The sequence below is a fragment of the Alexandromys fortis genome, unplaced genomic scaffold (assembly GCF_014885135.2).
Source record: "Alexandromys fortis isolate MF-2015 unplaced genomic scaffold, M_Fortis_MF-2015_v1.1 scaffold_9, whole genome shotgun sequence".
Taxonomy (NCBI): Eukaryota; Metazoa; Chordata; class Mammalia; order Rodentia; family Cricetidae; genus Alexandromys; species Alexandromys fortis.
In genome coordinates this window covers 1,208,738-1,220,724 of record NW_026067892.1, presented here as the reverse complement: position 1 = coordinate 1,220,724, position 11,987 = coordinate 1,208,738, and the positions used below count along the sequence as shown (strand labels likewise).

Sequence of the window (11,987 nt, the reverse complement as noted above, 5' to 3'; positions counted from 1 at the left end):
GAGAGCCAAAAATCTAGGTTAACCCGTTCAGTGACTCTGTTTCAGGAACTAGCTGAAGATAAAGTTAGATCATAATCTTGAGAATAATCTTGAGAAACAGGGAGTTACCCCCTTGTGATTATCACTGGTATTTTTGGAATTTTCCAATGATGCCCTCCCTACCCCCTTTTGATTATGGTGTTTGGTTTCCTCCCTTAAATACCCCTTCTCCCAACTACTTGGGGTCGAACTCTCTACCCCACATGGAAAATGAGTTTCGGCCCCAGTGCACTGGTTCCTGTCCTGTCAATAAACCTCGTGTTATTGCAGCAAGGTCTGTCTCTCTTGAGTTCCTTGGGGGTCGTGTTATCCTGAGATTTGAGTGAGGGTCTCCCCGCACCGGAGGTCTTTCAACTGTTGGTACAGAACTCATGGCTATCCTCTTGCTTCTGCTTCTCAAGTGCCAGGATTATCAGCATGCTTAAGCATACTCAGCTTCAACTAAAACTTTTTGTTTTTTACATTTATTTGGTGTGTATGTGTGCCTGTGTGTTTGTGTGTGTGAGACAATCAGAGAACAACTTAAGAGAGTCTGCGCTACCTTCCACCTGTGGGTTTCAGCGATCAAAGGGGTCAAACGGGGACCACCAGGCACAGTGGCAAGTAGCACTGGCCCACTGCCAGTCCTGAAGTTTTAAAGTACAAAAACCACAGAGAAACCCTGTCTCGAAAAAAAAAAGAAAAAGAAAAAGAAAAAAAAATCCACTTCCCCAAGGTCTGCCCCATCATTGGGGAAGCAAAGGCAGTTTCCGGGTCTTTGAGTAAGAAGTCCCCGGATGGCCTGAGCTGTGCCAGGGTGGGTGGGTCCAGAAATCCTTTCTCTGTCAGACGGAAGTCCAGGCAGCCTGTGCCCAGGGTCAGTGTCAGACTGCTTAGCTGTGCTGTATTTGGTGACAGACTCTGACCTCTTGGACTCTAGACCTTATTATGCCAGTTTCAACTTCTGATCTGGTTCTACTTCACCCTTACCCCAGTGATCTCTGTGGACCTTTTTTCTGCTGGTAGTTGTCAGGAAGCCCTGTCTCAAGAGCCCCATCTCTCTGGAAAACCAGAATCCATGACTTTATACTCTGGCAGCCCTGGAGTTATGCCTGCTGGCGACATGTGAGTAGTGTGCACATCTGGAGTGGCTGCAGGGAGGGTAGGGAGGCTACACACTCCCCTTGGGGCCATGATTTCCACACACTACAACAAAAAATGAGTGGAGAAAAAGATCTTCTAAAAAAAAAAAAAGTGCCAGGCCATGATGGCCCACGCCTTTAATCCCAACACTCAGGAGGGAGAGGCAGGTAGATCTCTGAGTTCAAGGCCAGCCTGGTCTACAGAGCAAGTTCCAGGACAGGCTTCAAAGCTAAAGTGAAATCCTATCTCCAAAAAAAAAATTCATAAGGTAGCAAAATTACAGTTATGAGGTAGCAATGAGAATGACTTTATGGTTGGGTCACCACAACATGAGGTATTAAAGGGCTGCAGAATTAGAAAGGTGGAGAACCACTGCTCTAAACCCTTCCACACCACTCCTGATTTTCTTTGCAGATCCAAGGCCTTTTCGCATTGATCGTTGTCACGTGCAGGTATGTACATATATAGCCCTACATACGTAAGCACAACCAACCTGGTCTGTATGTTCTTTGTGTGATTGTGTTGGTATTACACTCTTCCCTGGGGAGACGATTTCTCCTGCTCTCAGGATTCCTTAGCTGGTTTTAGTTCTTTGTGTGGTGTTGAGGCCCTGTGGGTTTTTCTGCATCCTGTTGGCCACGGCCAGTGTTGGCCATATTGACAAGACTTTAAGGATGTGGCTCTGACCTTCCTAGGAGACACAAGCTCACAGCAAGACAGCAAAGTCCCAAAGTCCCTGTTCTTCTGGCTTTTTGTTTGCTTATTTGTTTGGGTTTTTGTTTGTTTGTTTTCGGGACAGGGTTTCTCTGTAATTTTGGAGCCTGTCCTGGAACTAGCTCTGAGACCAGCCTGTCCTCGAACTCACAGAGATCCACCAGCCTCTGCCTCCCTAGTGCTGAGGTTAAAGGCTTGTGCCACCACCGCCCAGCTCTGCTAGCTTTTAACAATCTTTCAGCCTCCTATTTTCCAATGACCCCTGAGCTTGGGTGTGCCATGAGGCCTGGCTGCTATGACACTGTTTTGTTTTGAGACAGGTTGACTGAAAATTCCCCCCCACCCCCCCACCCCCGCCCCGAGACAGGCTTGCTCTGTGTATCTCTGGCTGTCCTGGAACTCATGCTGTAGACCAGGCTGGCTTTGAACTCAGAGACCCATCTGCCTCTGCCTCCTGAGTGCTGGGATTAAAGACGTGCACCACCAGAACCTGGCCTATGAATCATAATATAAATATTTTTGGAGGTAGAGGTTGGCCATATGGGCGGTGGCCACACATTGAAAACCAGTGGTTTAGACGGAGGGAAAGGAGAAAATGATGTAATCACAATTTCAAAATATGAATGGTAAACATTTTTTAAAACTTAGATGGCAAAAACAGTACCAAACATATTCAAATCACCAAAAACAGGAATTTTAAAAGTCACTGCAGAAATGCATTTGATATAAGAAATCGCTATGTGTTGAACTGATTTTTTTATGAAACTATTACTTAAAACTTAAAATAACCAAAACCCAAGCCAACCACCAGGATGAGTGTCCGATCACAGGTCTGCTACCCACGTGGTCAGGTCTGAGCTCAGGGATAGAGTCACGGAACTGCGCTGTGCTGTCTTCACAGCCTCTGATGTGTAACCCTACCCGGTCTCTGGCTGCGTGTGCCTCCGGTCACATAGGTGTCCCAGACGGAATCACAACTTTTCTCCCGTCCTTTAGGATCTCTCTCTTCCTGAAGCTGCTCTTCAGTTGTTTTTCATTCATCTGTTCATTTGTGTTTGTTTCTGAGACAGGGTCTCATTGCGTAGTCTGGCTGTCCTGGAACTCACAGAGATCCACCTGCCTCTGCCCAGCAAAGTGCTGGGACTAAAGGTGTGGTCAGCACAGCCAGAGAAGCCTGCTTTTTCATCAAGGCCTCCTTCTGTGGCCTGTTGCTAAGCTGCTGTCCTACCTCCAGGCCCTGCCTGCCCTGCCCACCTCGGTCGGTCGTGAGGTCCCTCTCTTCTGAAGGGTGAATTCATGTCTGCTTCTTTCCTGAGCCCACCCATCCTCTTCCTAACAAAAGGCAGTGGCAGTTCACACTGTCGCCAGCATCTTTTTCTTCTACTTTAAAGAGAATTGTTTATTTTTATTTGACGTGTGTTAGTGTTTTGCCTGCATGATATAGACCTGTGTGAGGGTGCCAGGTCCCCTGGAATTGTAGTGACAGCCAGCTGCGAGCTGCTGTGTGGGTGCTGGGAATTGAGCCCAGGTTCTCTGGAAGAGCAGTCAGTGATGCTAACTGCTGAGCCATCCTCTCAGCCCATCACCAACATCTTCTGAAAACTCACGTGATCCAGCAGAAGTGAGACTGAGAGGAGCTGGAGAAGGGGAGGGGGAGGGGAAGAGAAGAACTCTCCAGAAGCAGGTCTTCAGGCGTAGGCATCACCCATAAACCCTGGCGGCTGATGACTCACAGAAACTCGCACATAAAGAGACTCTAGAGGAAGATGGTAGCACTGGGCCCTCCGCGGGGTGACCCAGCTGTCCCAGCGCTGCCACACCCTGTGAGATCACTTAGCTCTTCTCTCTGAGTCTCTCAGTGTCTGAGGAGCTACCCTGGTCACCACACTGTCACACCCTGAGATCAGCAGGTACTGTGAGTGCTTTACTTGGCAGAGGTGGTTTTGTTTAACCAGAAGCTCAGGGTCCCTTGGAATTTCCTCTAAGATCTGGGGAACCTGATGAATCATGGCACATGAAACATCTTGTTTTGTTTTTGTCCTAACTTCCCCATTTTTCTTCACAACTTTTATCTGTGTTGAGTATGTCTCAAGACAGTGTGTCCATGAGAGGGCTTGCCTGGCACACAGAGTTCTGGGTTCTATTCCCAGCACCACGCAAACTTGGTACAATAGGGTACACATGTAATCCCAGCAATTGGGATGCAGAGGTAGGAGGATCAGAAGGATTTCAAGCCCATCCTGGGCTACATAAGACTCTGTCTCAAAGAAAGGGGGGCAAGGTGGCTGAAGAGATGGCTCATAAGAGTTCTAACTTCCCCTGTGATATGGAATATTACTTTTACTATGTTGAGATGTGTTATATTTGTTTATGCTGAATTTGTTTAATGATGTAAAGATGTGTTGCTGTTTTACCTTGCCTGCCTCAGGCACCTGATTGGTCTAATAAAAAACTGACCAGCCAATAGCTAGGCAGTAGAGGGATAGGCAGGGCTGGTGGCAGAGAGAATAAATAGGGCGTGGGACCAGGCAGTCACCTGCCAGCCAGGCAGGCATGGAGTAGGACATACAGAATGAAAGACAGGAAAACAGCCTGAGGCAGAATGTAGGTGAGAGAAACAGGTTAAATTAAGTTGTACATGCTAATGGGACAAGCATAAGGTAAGGCTGGTATTCATAACTAATAAGTCTCCGTGTCATGATTTGGGTGCTGGTTGGTGGCCCAAAAGAAAGCCTGCTATTGTTACAGCTCTACTCTGTGCAGAGGACCAGAGTTCAGTCCCCAGAATCCACATCAGGTAACTCACAACCTCCTATAAGTCTGGCTCCAGGGATCTGACACTCTCTTATGACTCTTTAAATATCTGTACTCACAAGTACACACACACACACACACACACAAATAAATAAAAATAAATGTTTAAAAATTATTCTTAGCCAAGTGGCAGTGGTGCATACCTTTAATCCCCAGCACTCAGGAGGCAGAGGCTGGCGGATCTCTGACTTTAAGGCCAGACTGGTCTACAGAGCGAGTTCAACGACAGCCAGTGCAACACAGAGAAACCTTGTCTTGAAACCCACCCCCTCCCCTGGGGAAAAAAGGGACAGAGAGACTGAAACCTCAGAGCAGAAAAGTTCAAAAGCAAACTTGACGTTCTTTCTCAAGGTTGCTGCAGGAAGTACCTAGCAGAGCACAGACATATTTGACTGGGTATATCGAGTCAGGGAAGGCGAAACAGTGGGACACACACACACACACAGTATGCAAACTGATCTCCAGACATCGCTAGTCTCTGATGAGCTCCTGTACCACAGACTGGTTCCCCAGACCTCCTGGACGCTCAGACCATATCCAGTCCCTTTCCTATGAGCACCTTCACTTCTGCGGTGCCAATCACAATGAGTGACAAGTGTTGTCATTTCTGAACCCTTTGTGGTCAAAGCTGTGCAGTCTCCACTTTGTAAATGCTCCGAGCACGCATGTGTCTCAGGAAGCAGTTTTTTTCCTTTTTCCTTCTATATCCAGAGAATGAACTCAGGTCATCAAGGTTTGGCAGCAGATGCCTCATGCACTAGACCATAAACAATTTTTTGTTGTTGTTGTTTTTTGAGATGGGGTTTCCTCTGTATAACAGCCCTAGATATACTGGAACTCCCTCTGTAGACCAGGCTGGCATCAAACTCACAGAGATCGGCCTGTCTCTGCTTCCCAAGTGCTGGGATTAAAGGCATGCGCCACTACTGCCCGGCCCTAAACAATTAATTCTTAAAAGTAAAATTTAAATCGATAATTTAAAAAAACCAACATAAGAACTAATAAGTTGAACTTCCAAGGGGTCTCCTTTGGTTGAGGATAACTCGAGAGCTCTACAAGGCAATGATGTCGTGACAGAACTTGAGAGTCAGCTTTCTCCCTGGCTCCAAGGACAGGGAGGTGACAGTCACTGGATAATTTTCTTTCTGGACTTCTCCAGTTTAGAAAGAATGTCAGAGCAGAGAAACACTGGGGCTTTTTCCAAGTCGACGCCTGGGAGTTCACCCACATCTGGGTCTGTTCGTGCTGATTTGCTCAGGATCCAAAAGATCTTGAGGTCAGAGTAAACAGTCGTGTAGGGAAAAGCCCCTGGGGGAACTCTGTGTGGAGGAAAAGGTGTCCTTGTACCAGAATGACTGTAGGGGGATGTACACGGGGCTCTGCTAACACCAGCTGTGCTTCTTTGACCTTGGGAATTTCCCTGGAGAGGTCAAACTATTTTTATCACCAGAAAAATGATTTGATAAAATAAGGGTGGGGGCTGCTATATTTAATTCTCAAAAATTGGGAGAAATGAACCTTAAATAAAAAGGATACTATAAGCCAGGTGTGGGTCGTGTCTGCAATGCTAGCCTATGGAAAGTGGAGGCAGGAGACAAACCTGAAGGCCATCCTTGGCTACATATGAGTTTATGACCAGTTTTGGTCTACATAAAGAGATCCAGACCAGGGCTGGAGAGATGGCTCAGTGGTTAAGAGCATTGCCTGCTCTTCCAAAGGTCCTGAGTTCAATTCCCAGCAACCACATGGTGGCTCACAACCATCTATAATGAGGTCTGGCACCCTCTTCTGGCTTTCAGGCATACACACAGAATATTGTATACATAATAAATAAATAATTATTAAAAATTAAAAAAAAGAGAGATCCAGACCAGCCTGGCTTACATAGTGAGACCCTTCCTCAAAAACAAAAGTGAGGGCTGGAGAGACGGCTCAGTGGTTAAGAGCACTGACTACTCTCCCAGAGCACCCAGGGTTCAATTCCAGCATCCACATGGCACTCCACTGTCTGTAATTCCAGTTCCAGGCACGCGAGCACACGCACACAGTAAGTACATGAAAACAAATTAGGGCTGGAGAGATGGCTCAGTGGTTAAGAGCACTGGCTGCTCTTTCAGAGGTCCTGAGTTCAATTCCCAGCAACCACATGGTGGCTCACAGCCATCTGTAATGAGATCTGGTGCCCTCTTCTAGCCTGCAGGCACATACAGAAGGAATGTTGTATACATAATAAATAAATAAATCTTTTAAAAAAAAAGAAAACAAATTAAAAAAACAAAGTGAACACTATATTTCCTGTACCCGTACCACCCAGGAAGAGGTATGGTTAACATTATGTCATTTACCCTTTCAAATTGCTGTCTTTCCATTTAAAGATTAATTTATTGAGCTGGCTGGCGGGGTCAGTGAGTAAAAGTGATGACTGTGCACGCCTGAGAACCTGAGTTCAAGCCTCGGATCCCATAGTGCGAGGAGAAAACCAGCTCTCAAAAGTGGTCGTCTGACATCCACACATGCACCGTGCACACACACGCACACATTCACACAACATAGAAAAAAGTATTTCTTTTTATATGTGTCCCTATGAATGAATGATCATATGTGTGTATGCAAGGGTGTGTGTATCTGTGCATGCTCTTGAAGGCCAGAAGCGGTGACTGGCATTCTCTTTTATCACTTCTCCACCTCGTTCTCTCTCTCTCTCTCTCTCTCTCTCTGTCTGGAGCGTGCATTTTCTCAGCTCCTCATTTTCATTTATTGATATAGAGTCTCATGTTGCTCAACACTGTTTGTTTGTTTTGTTTGAGCCAGAGCCTCATGAAACCCAGACTGGTCTCAAACTCACTATGCCGCTGAGGCTGGCCCTCAGTTCCTGACTTCCTGTCTTTACCTTCCGAGTGCTGAGACTGCAGGTGTGTTACTGCAGGAGGCTCTCTTTAGGTCTCCTGCAGCCCAGGCTCCCCTTGACCTAGCTAAGCAGTGAAGGCTGGCCTTAAATCCTGATCCTCTGCCTCTTAAACACTGGGATTACACCATGTGACATGATGTCAGGTCATCATTCCATGTAATTTCTGTCCTAAGGAAGCACGAGGAAGGAGCGACGTCGGGAGTAGACTATTGGGAAGAGTCTGATGCACTGCCAGTGTCTGAAATACACACGTTTTCCTTCTGATCACCCTGCTTTATTCCTCATGACACCATAGCAGCTTTCTGTGAGCTACAGGCAATTCAAACACACCGGCGAAAGCAGAGTTGCATTTGCTAATCTTTAATCAGGTTGAACTGTGGAGCCAACTCTCTGCAGCAGCATCTGCCTTTGCTCGCGGTGCCGATCTTCAACCCTGAACGCGGTAAGTCACCAGGTGAGCTCCAGCCCAGACATACTGACCTCAGCTGGGCTCCTGGACATAGGAATTTTAACAAGAGTCTCTTTTCAATAGTCCTCGTGGCAGCCCCTATAATCCCGGCAATTAGTAGGTAGAAGTAGGAGGATCAGGAATTCAAAGTCACCTTCAGCTGCCCCTTCTGTGGTTTTTCAAGATAGGATTTCTCTGTGAGGTCCTGGTTGTCTGGGAACTCATAAAGACCAGCCTGCTTCTGCCTCATGAGTGCTGGCTTAATGCCACCTGGCTTAACTTCAGGTACTCTATAGTGAGTTAGAGGCCAGTGAGCCAGAAATACCAATGACTTTGTCTCAAAAACAAAACAAAGCAAAACCAAAAACAAAAATAAAAACAACAAACTAAATCAAACCAGACAGGTGGTGGTGGCCCACACCTTTAATCCCAGCACTAAAGGAGGCAGAAGCAGGTGGATCACTGTGAGTTTTGAGGCCAGCCTGGTCTATGTAGTGAGTTCCAGTACTATGTGGAAAAACCCTTTCTCAAAAACAAAGAAATCCCAGAAGCTAGGTATGCTAATTCACACCTGTAATCCCAGCAGAGAGATTGACACAGGCTTTGATTTTTTTCTGAATTTGTGCTGGCCTTTTCAATTTATTTCTCTTTGAACAAAGGTTTTACATCACTGACTTTTATTTCCCTATTGGAAGATGGGAATAGTAGTAACATTGACGCGGTTTGGTTGTGAGGATGGAGTCAGCCCGCGTGCGGGTGAAAAACACCTGTACCACGATTTCCTTAAACAGATCTTCTAATACCCTTCTGCTCTCCAGCTTTCCCTTGACTGAGAAGGAGTGGGACAGTAGTGTTTGGGCAGACTGGGATAGTCTTGGTGAAAAGAATGAAGGAAAAGGTGCACACCTTTAATCCCAGCACTTGAGAGGCAGAGGCAGGTGGACCTCTGTGAGTTTGAGGCCAGCCTGGTCTACAGAGCTAGTTCCAGGACAGGCTCCAAAGCTACTCAGAGAAACCTTGTCTTGAAAAACCAAATAAATAAACAAATAAGAAAATACTTGGGGTTTTTTGTTTTTGCCTTTTTAAATTTTTATTTTCTTCTCTTTCAGGTTTGTTACAAGAGAAAAGTCCGTGCCTTTTAAAGATTAATTACTATTTAAAAATGATGTATGTTTTTGTTAAGATGATTTTTATTATTTTGTGTGCATGTGTTTAGTATGTACACATGTATGCGGGTGCCTACAGAATCCAGAAAAGGATATTTGGTTCCCTGGAAATAAGAGTTCCAGGCAGTTGTGAGCTAGCTGAAGTAGGTGCTGGGAACTGAACTTGGTTTCTCTGCAAGAGCATCAAGCATCCTTAACCACTGAGTCACCTCTCCAGCCCCTCTCTATAGGTGATTGTATAGTTATCAGAATGGAGGGAAAAACCAAAGGAGTCTTCAGAGAGCAGGCAAGGTCCTACAACAGCTGCACAACACTTCTGAAAGCCTTCACTGCCTCAGACCCCATGGACAGACAGCTGGTCTGTGGTCAGTGCTCCTAGAAGGAGCATCAGGGAATTTGCCTGTTCTCTCTTCCGAAGTTCTACAGCCAGCACTTGAACAAAGCTTTCTTGCACTGTTGCCTGCTTTTAATACATATACACATATATATCACATTTGCTATATTAAATATATATTACATTTATTTGTTTGTGTGGGTGCATGAGTAGGCGGGAGTCAGTGTTTTCCTTCTGCCACATCAGAATTAAATTCAGGTTGTTAGGCTTGGTGGCATGTGCCTGTAACCACTGCCATTTCACTGGCTGGTACTTTCGGTGGTGGGAAGGAAACTGAGCTCTCTGCAACTAAGCATGTGATGGCCAGAGGTTGATGTCCAGGGTCTTCCTCTATGGCTCTCTGCTTCACTTGGTGAAGACAGGCTTTCTCACTGAGGTTTGCCTCTGGGGCTAAGCTGGCTTGTCACCTACCTCTCAGGATGTGCTTGTCCCTGTGCCCCAGTGCTGTGATTACAGACAGAAACGCCATGCTTGAAGGGAGTGCTGGGGATTTGAACTCAGATCCTCAGGCGTGCACAGAAGACAAGCCATCTTCCCAGCCTCATAGCTCATGTTCCCATAGAGGGTCAGTAGGAGAAATGAACTAGAAGATAGGCCATGTGAAAAAACAATCCCTGCATACTTTGGTCGTCTAATTCCGAGGCCATCTCTTCATATCTACTGCCTTGTACAATATTAGTTATATTCTGAATGCCCATACTAGTTGTCAATCTTATTGAGCAATGCATTGTGCTTATGTATTGTTACTTTATTATACAAATCAACTTCCTCGATGGGTCCTATTGTAACAAATAGTTGGCAGAATGAAAATTTTAATCCCAACTGTACATGCATGACTCAAAGCCACCCCCTCCCCAAAGTATCTCACACAGTCTGATTGATTTATATAATTCTCTAGGCAGTGGACTCTGGCCTTAAACTATCGACCCTCCCGTCTCCTTCTCCCAAGGGCAGGCATGACAGGCCAGTGCCACCACACCTGGTGGAAGACCATTTGTTTGTGTGTGCAATGCACGTTTGCTAGTGCATATGTGTGTGGAAGGCAGAGATCATTGTCGAATGTGTCATCTGCAATCTATTTATTTTTGGTGGCACCGAACCTGGTACTCATTGATTTGGGTAGGCTGCTTGTGATTCTCCTTTCTTTGCCATACCACGAGCCCCCCCCATTTTTTTTTTTTAAGAAAGTATCTCCTGAAAGGCGCTGGTGGTGCACGCCTTTAATTCCAGCACTAGGGGGCGGGGAGGCAGAGGCAGACAGATTTCTGTGAGTTCGAAGTCAGCCTGGTCTACAGAGCGAGTTCCAGGACAGACCAGGGATTTTACACTGAGAAACCCTGTCTCAGCGGAGCAGGGGGGAAAGTATCTCATTATGCAGACGAGGCTACCCAACTGAGATCAGCACCACCACCCTTGGCGGTCGGACAGTCAGACCTTATAAGCGGGTGCGGAATAGTTGATCTCAGGAGCTCAGGTCTTCAAGCTTGCAGGCAAACAATTTATTAAGCCATGGCCCCGGTTGCAGGTCGTTTCTTACCTACCCGCTTCTCCATTCCTAGCTGTATCTGGCAACAGGTTGTACTGAAAAAATACTTGGTAATAGAACGGGCAAATGGGTCTCTCTACAGCTTTGTAATCTTCCTCTTCAAACGGGACCTCAAAGAGGTAGATACACAGCATACAGCATACAGTCATGCTTGGTCTTGGATTTTAAAGACAGAACTAGATTTGCCGAAATACCAGGGCTTGACCTGCATTTGCAAAGGATGGGTTTTGCAGCAAGGGTGGCGTTCATCCGGACCTGTGACTGAGGCTTGTATGAGGCCACCTTTTATTTCCTGGAGACGCCATGCTAAAGTTGCATAACATAAGCAGTCATGCTAAACTCAAGTCAGAGGCCTGGGACCAAGCATTCACGGCCGCGTCCCTGTGGCAAAGTTGTCTCTGTCCCTGAGGTGACTTCTGGTTCCCAATCAGCACAGCAGTGGTGTTGCTTGTCACAGCAGGACATCCCGAGCTCGTGACTCCTCCCACGCAGCGTGGGAACTCGCGCGGGCGCAGAAACCCGCCCAGGACCCGCCTCTCCGGCTTCCCATTTTCTGCCTTCCCTCCCCCACCAGCTCCGCCTTGCCGCGGTGAGGTCACGCTAGAGACGTCACTGGGTTATGACGTCACTAAGGGCGGTCCATCGGGGGAGAGGAAGAGGCGGGGCCCGAGTGGCCCCCGCGCGTGCGCATTGGGCGCGGCGCGTGAGGAGGCGGAGGCGGCTGTGTTGCGAAGAGCGGCGGCGGCGGCAGAGGAGGCGGGCGCTGGGGGGGGGTGGGAGGGGGGGAGCGCGATCGCTCAGAAGCCAGCGAGAGGGAGCGAGCGAGCGGTGCGGCG

General features: G+C 47.1%; 1 long non-coding RNA gene across 1 annotated transcript; it reads left to right on the top strand.

The window, feature by feature from the left end:
* Nucleotides 1–888: 888 nt before the first annotated feature.
* On the top strand, nucleotides 889–10,324 carry LOC126501063 (uncharacterized). The gene is made up of 4 exons (XR_007591532.1): nucleotides 889–1,143; nucleotides 1,576–1,613; nucleotides 7,771–8,039; nucleotides 9,155–10,324. It is a non-coding gene; the product is annotated as an uncharacterized lncRNA (long non-coding RNA).
* Nucleotides 10,325–11,987: the final 1,663 nt, after the last annotated feature.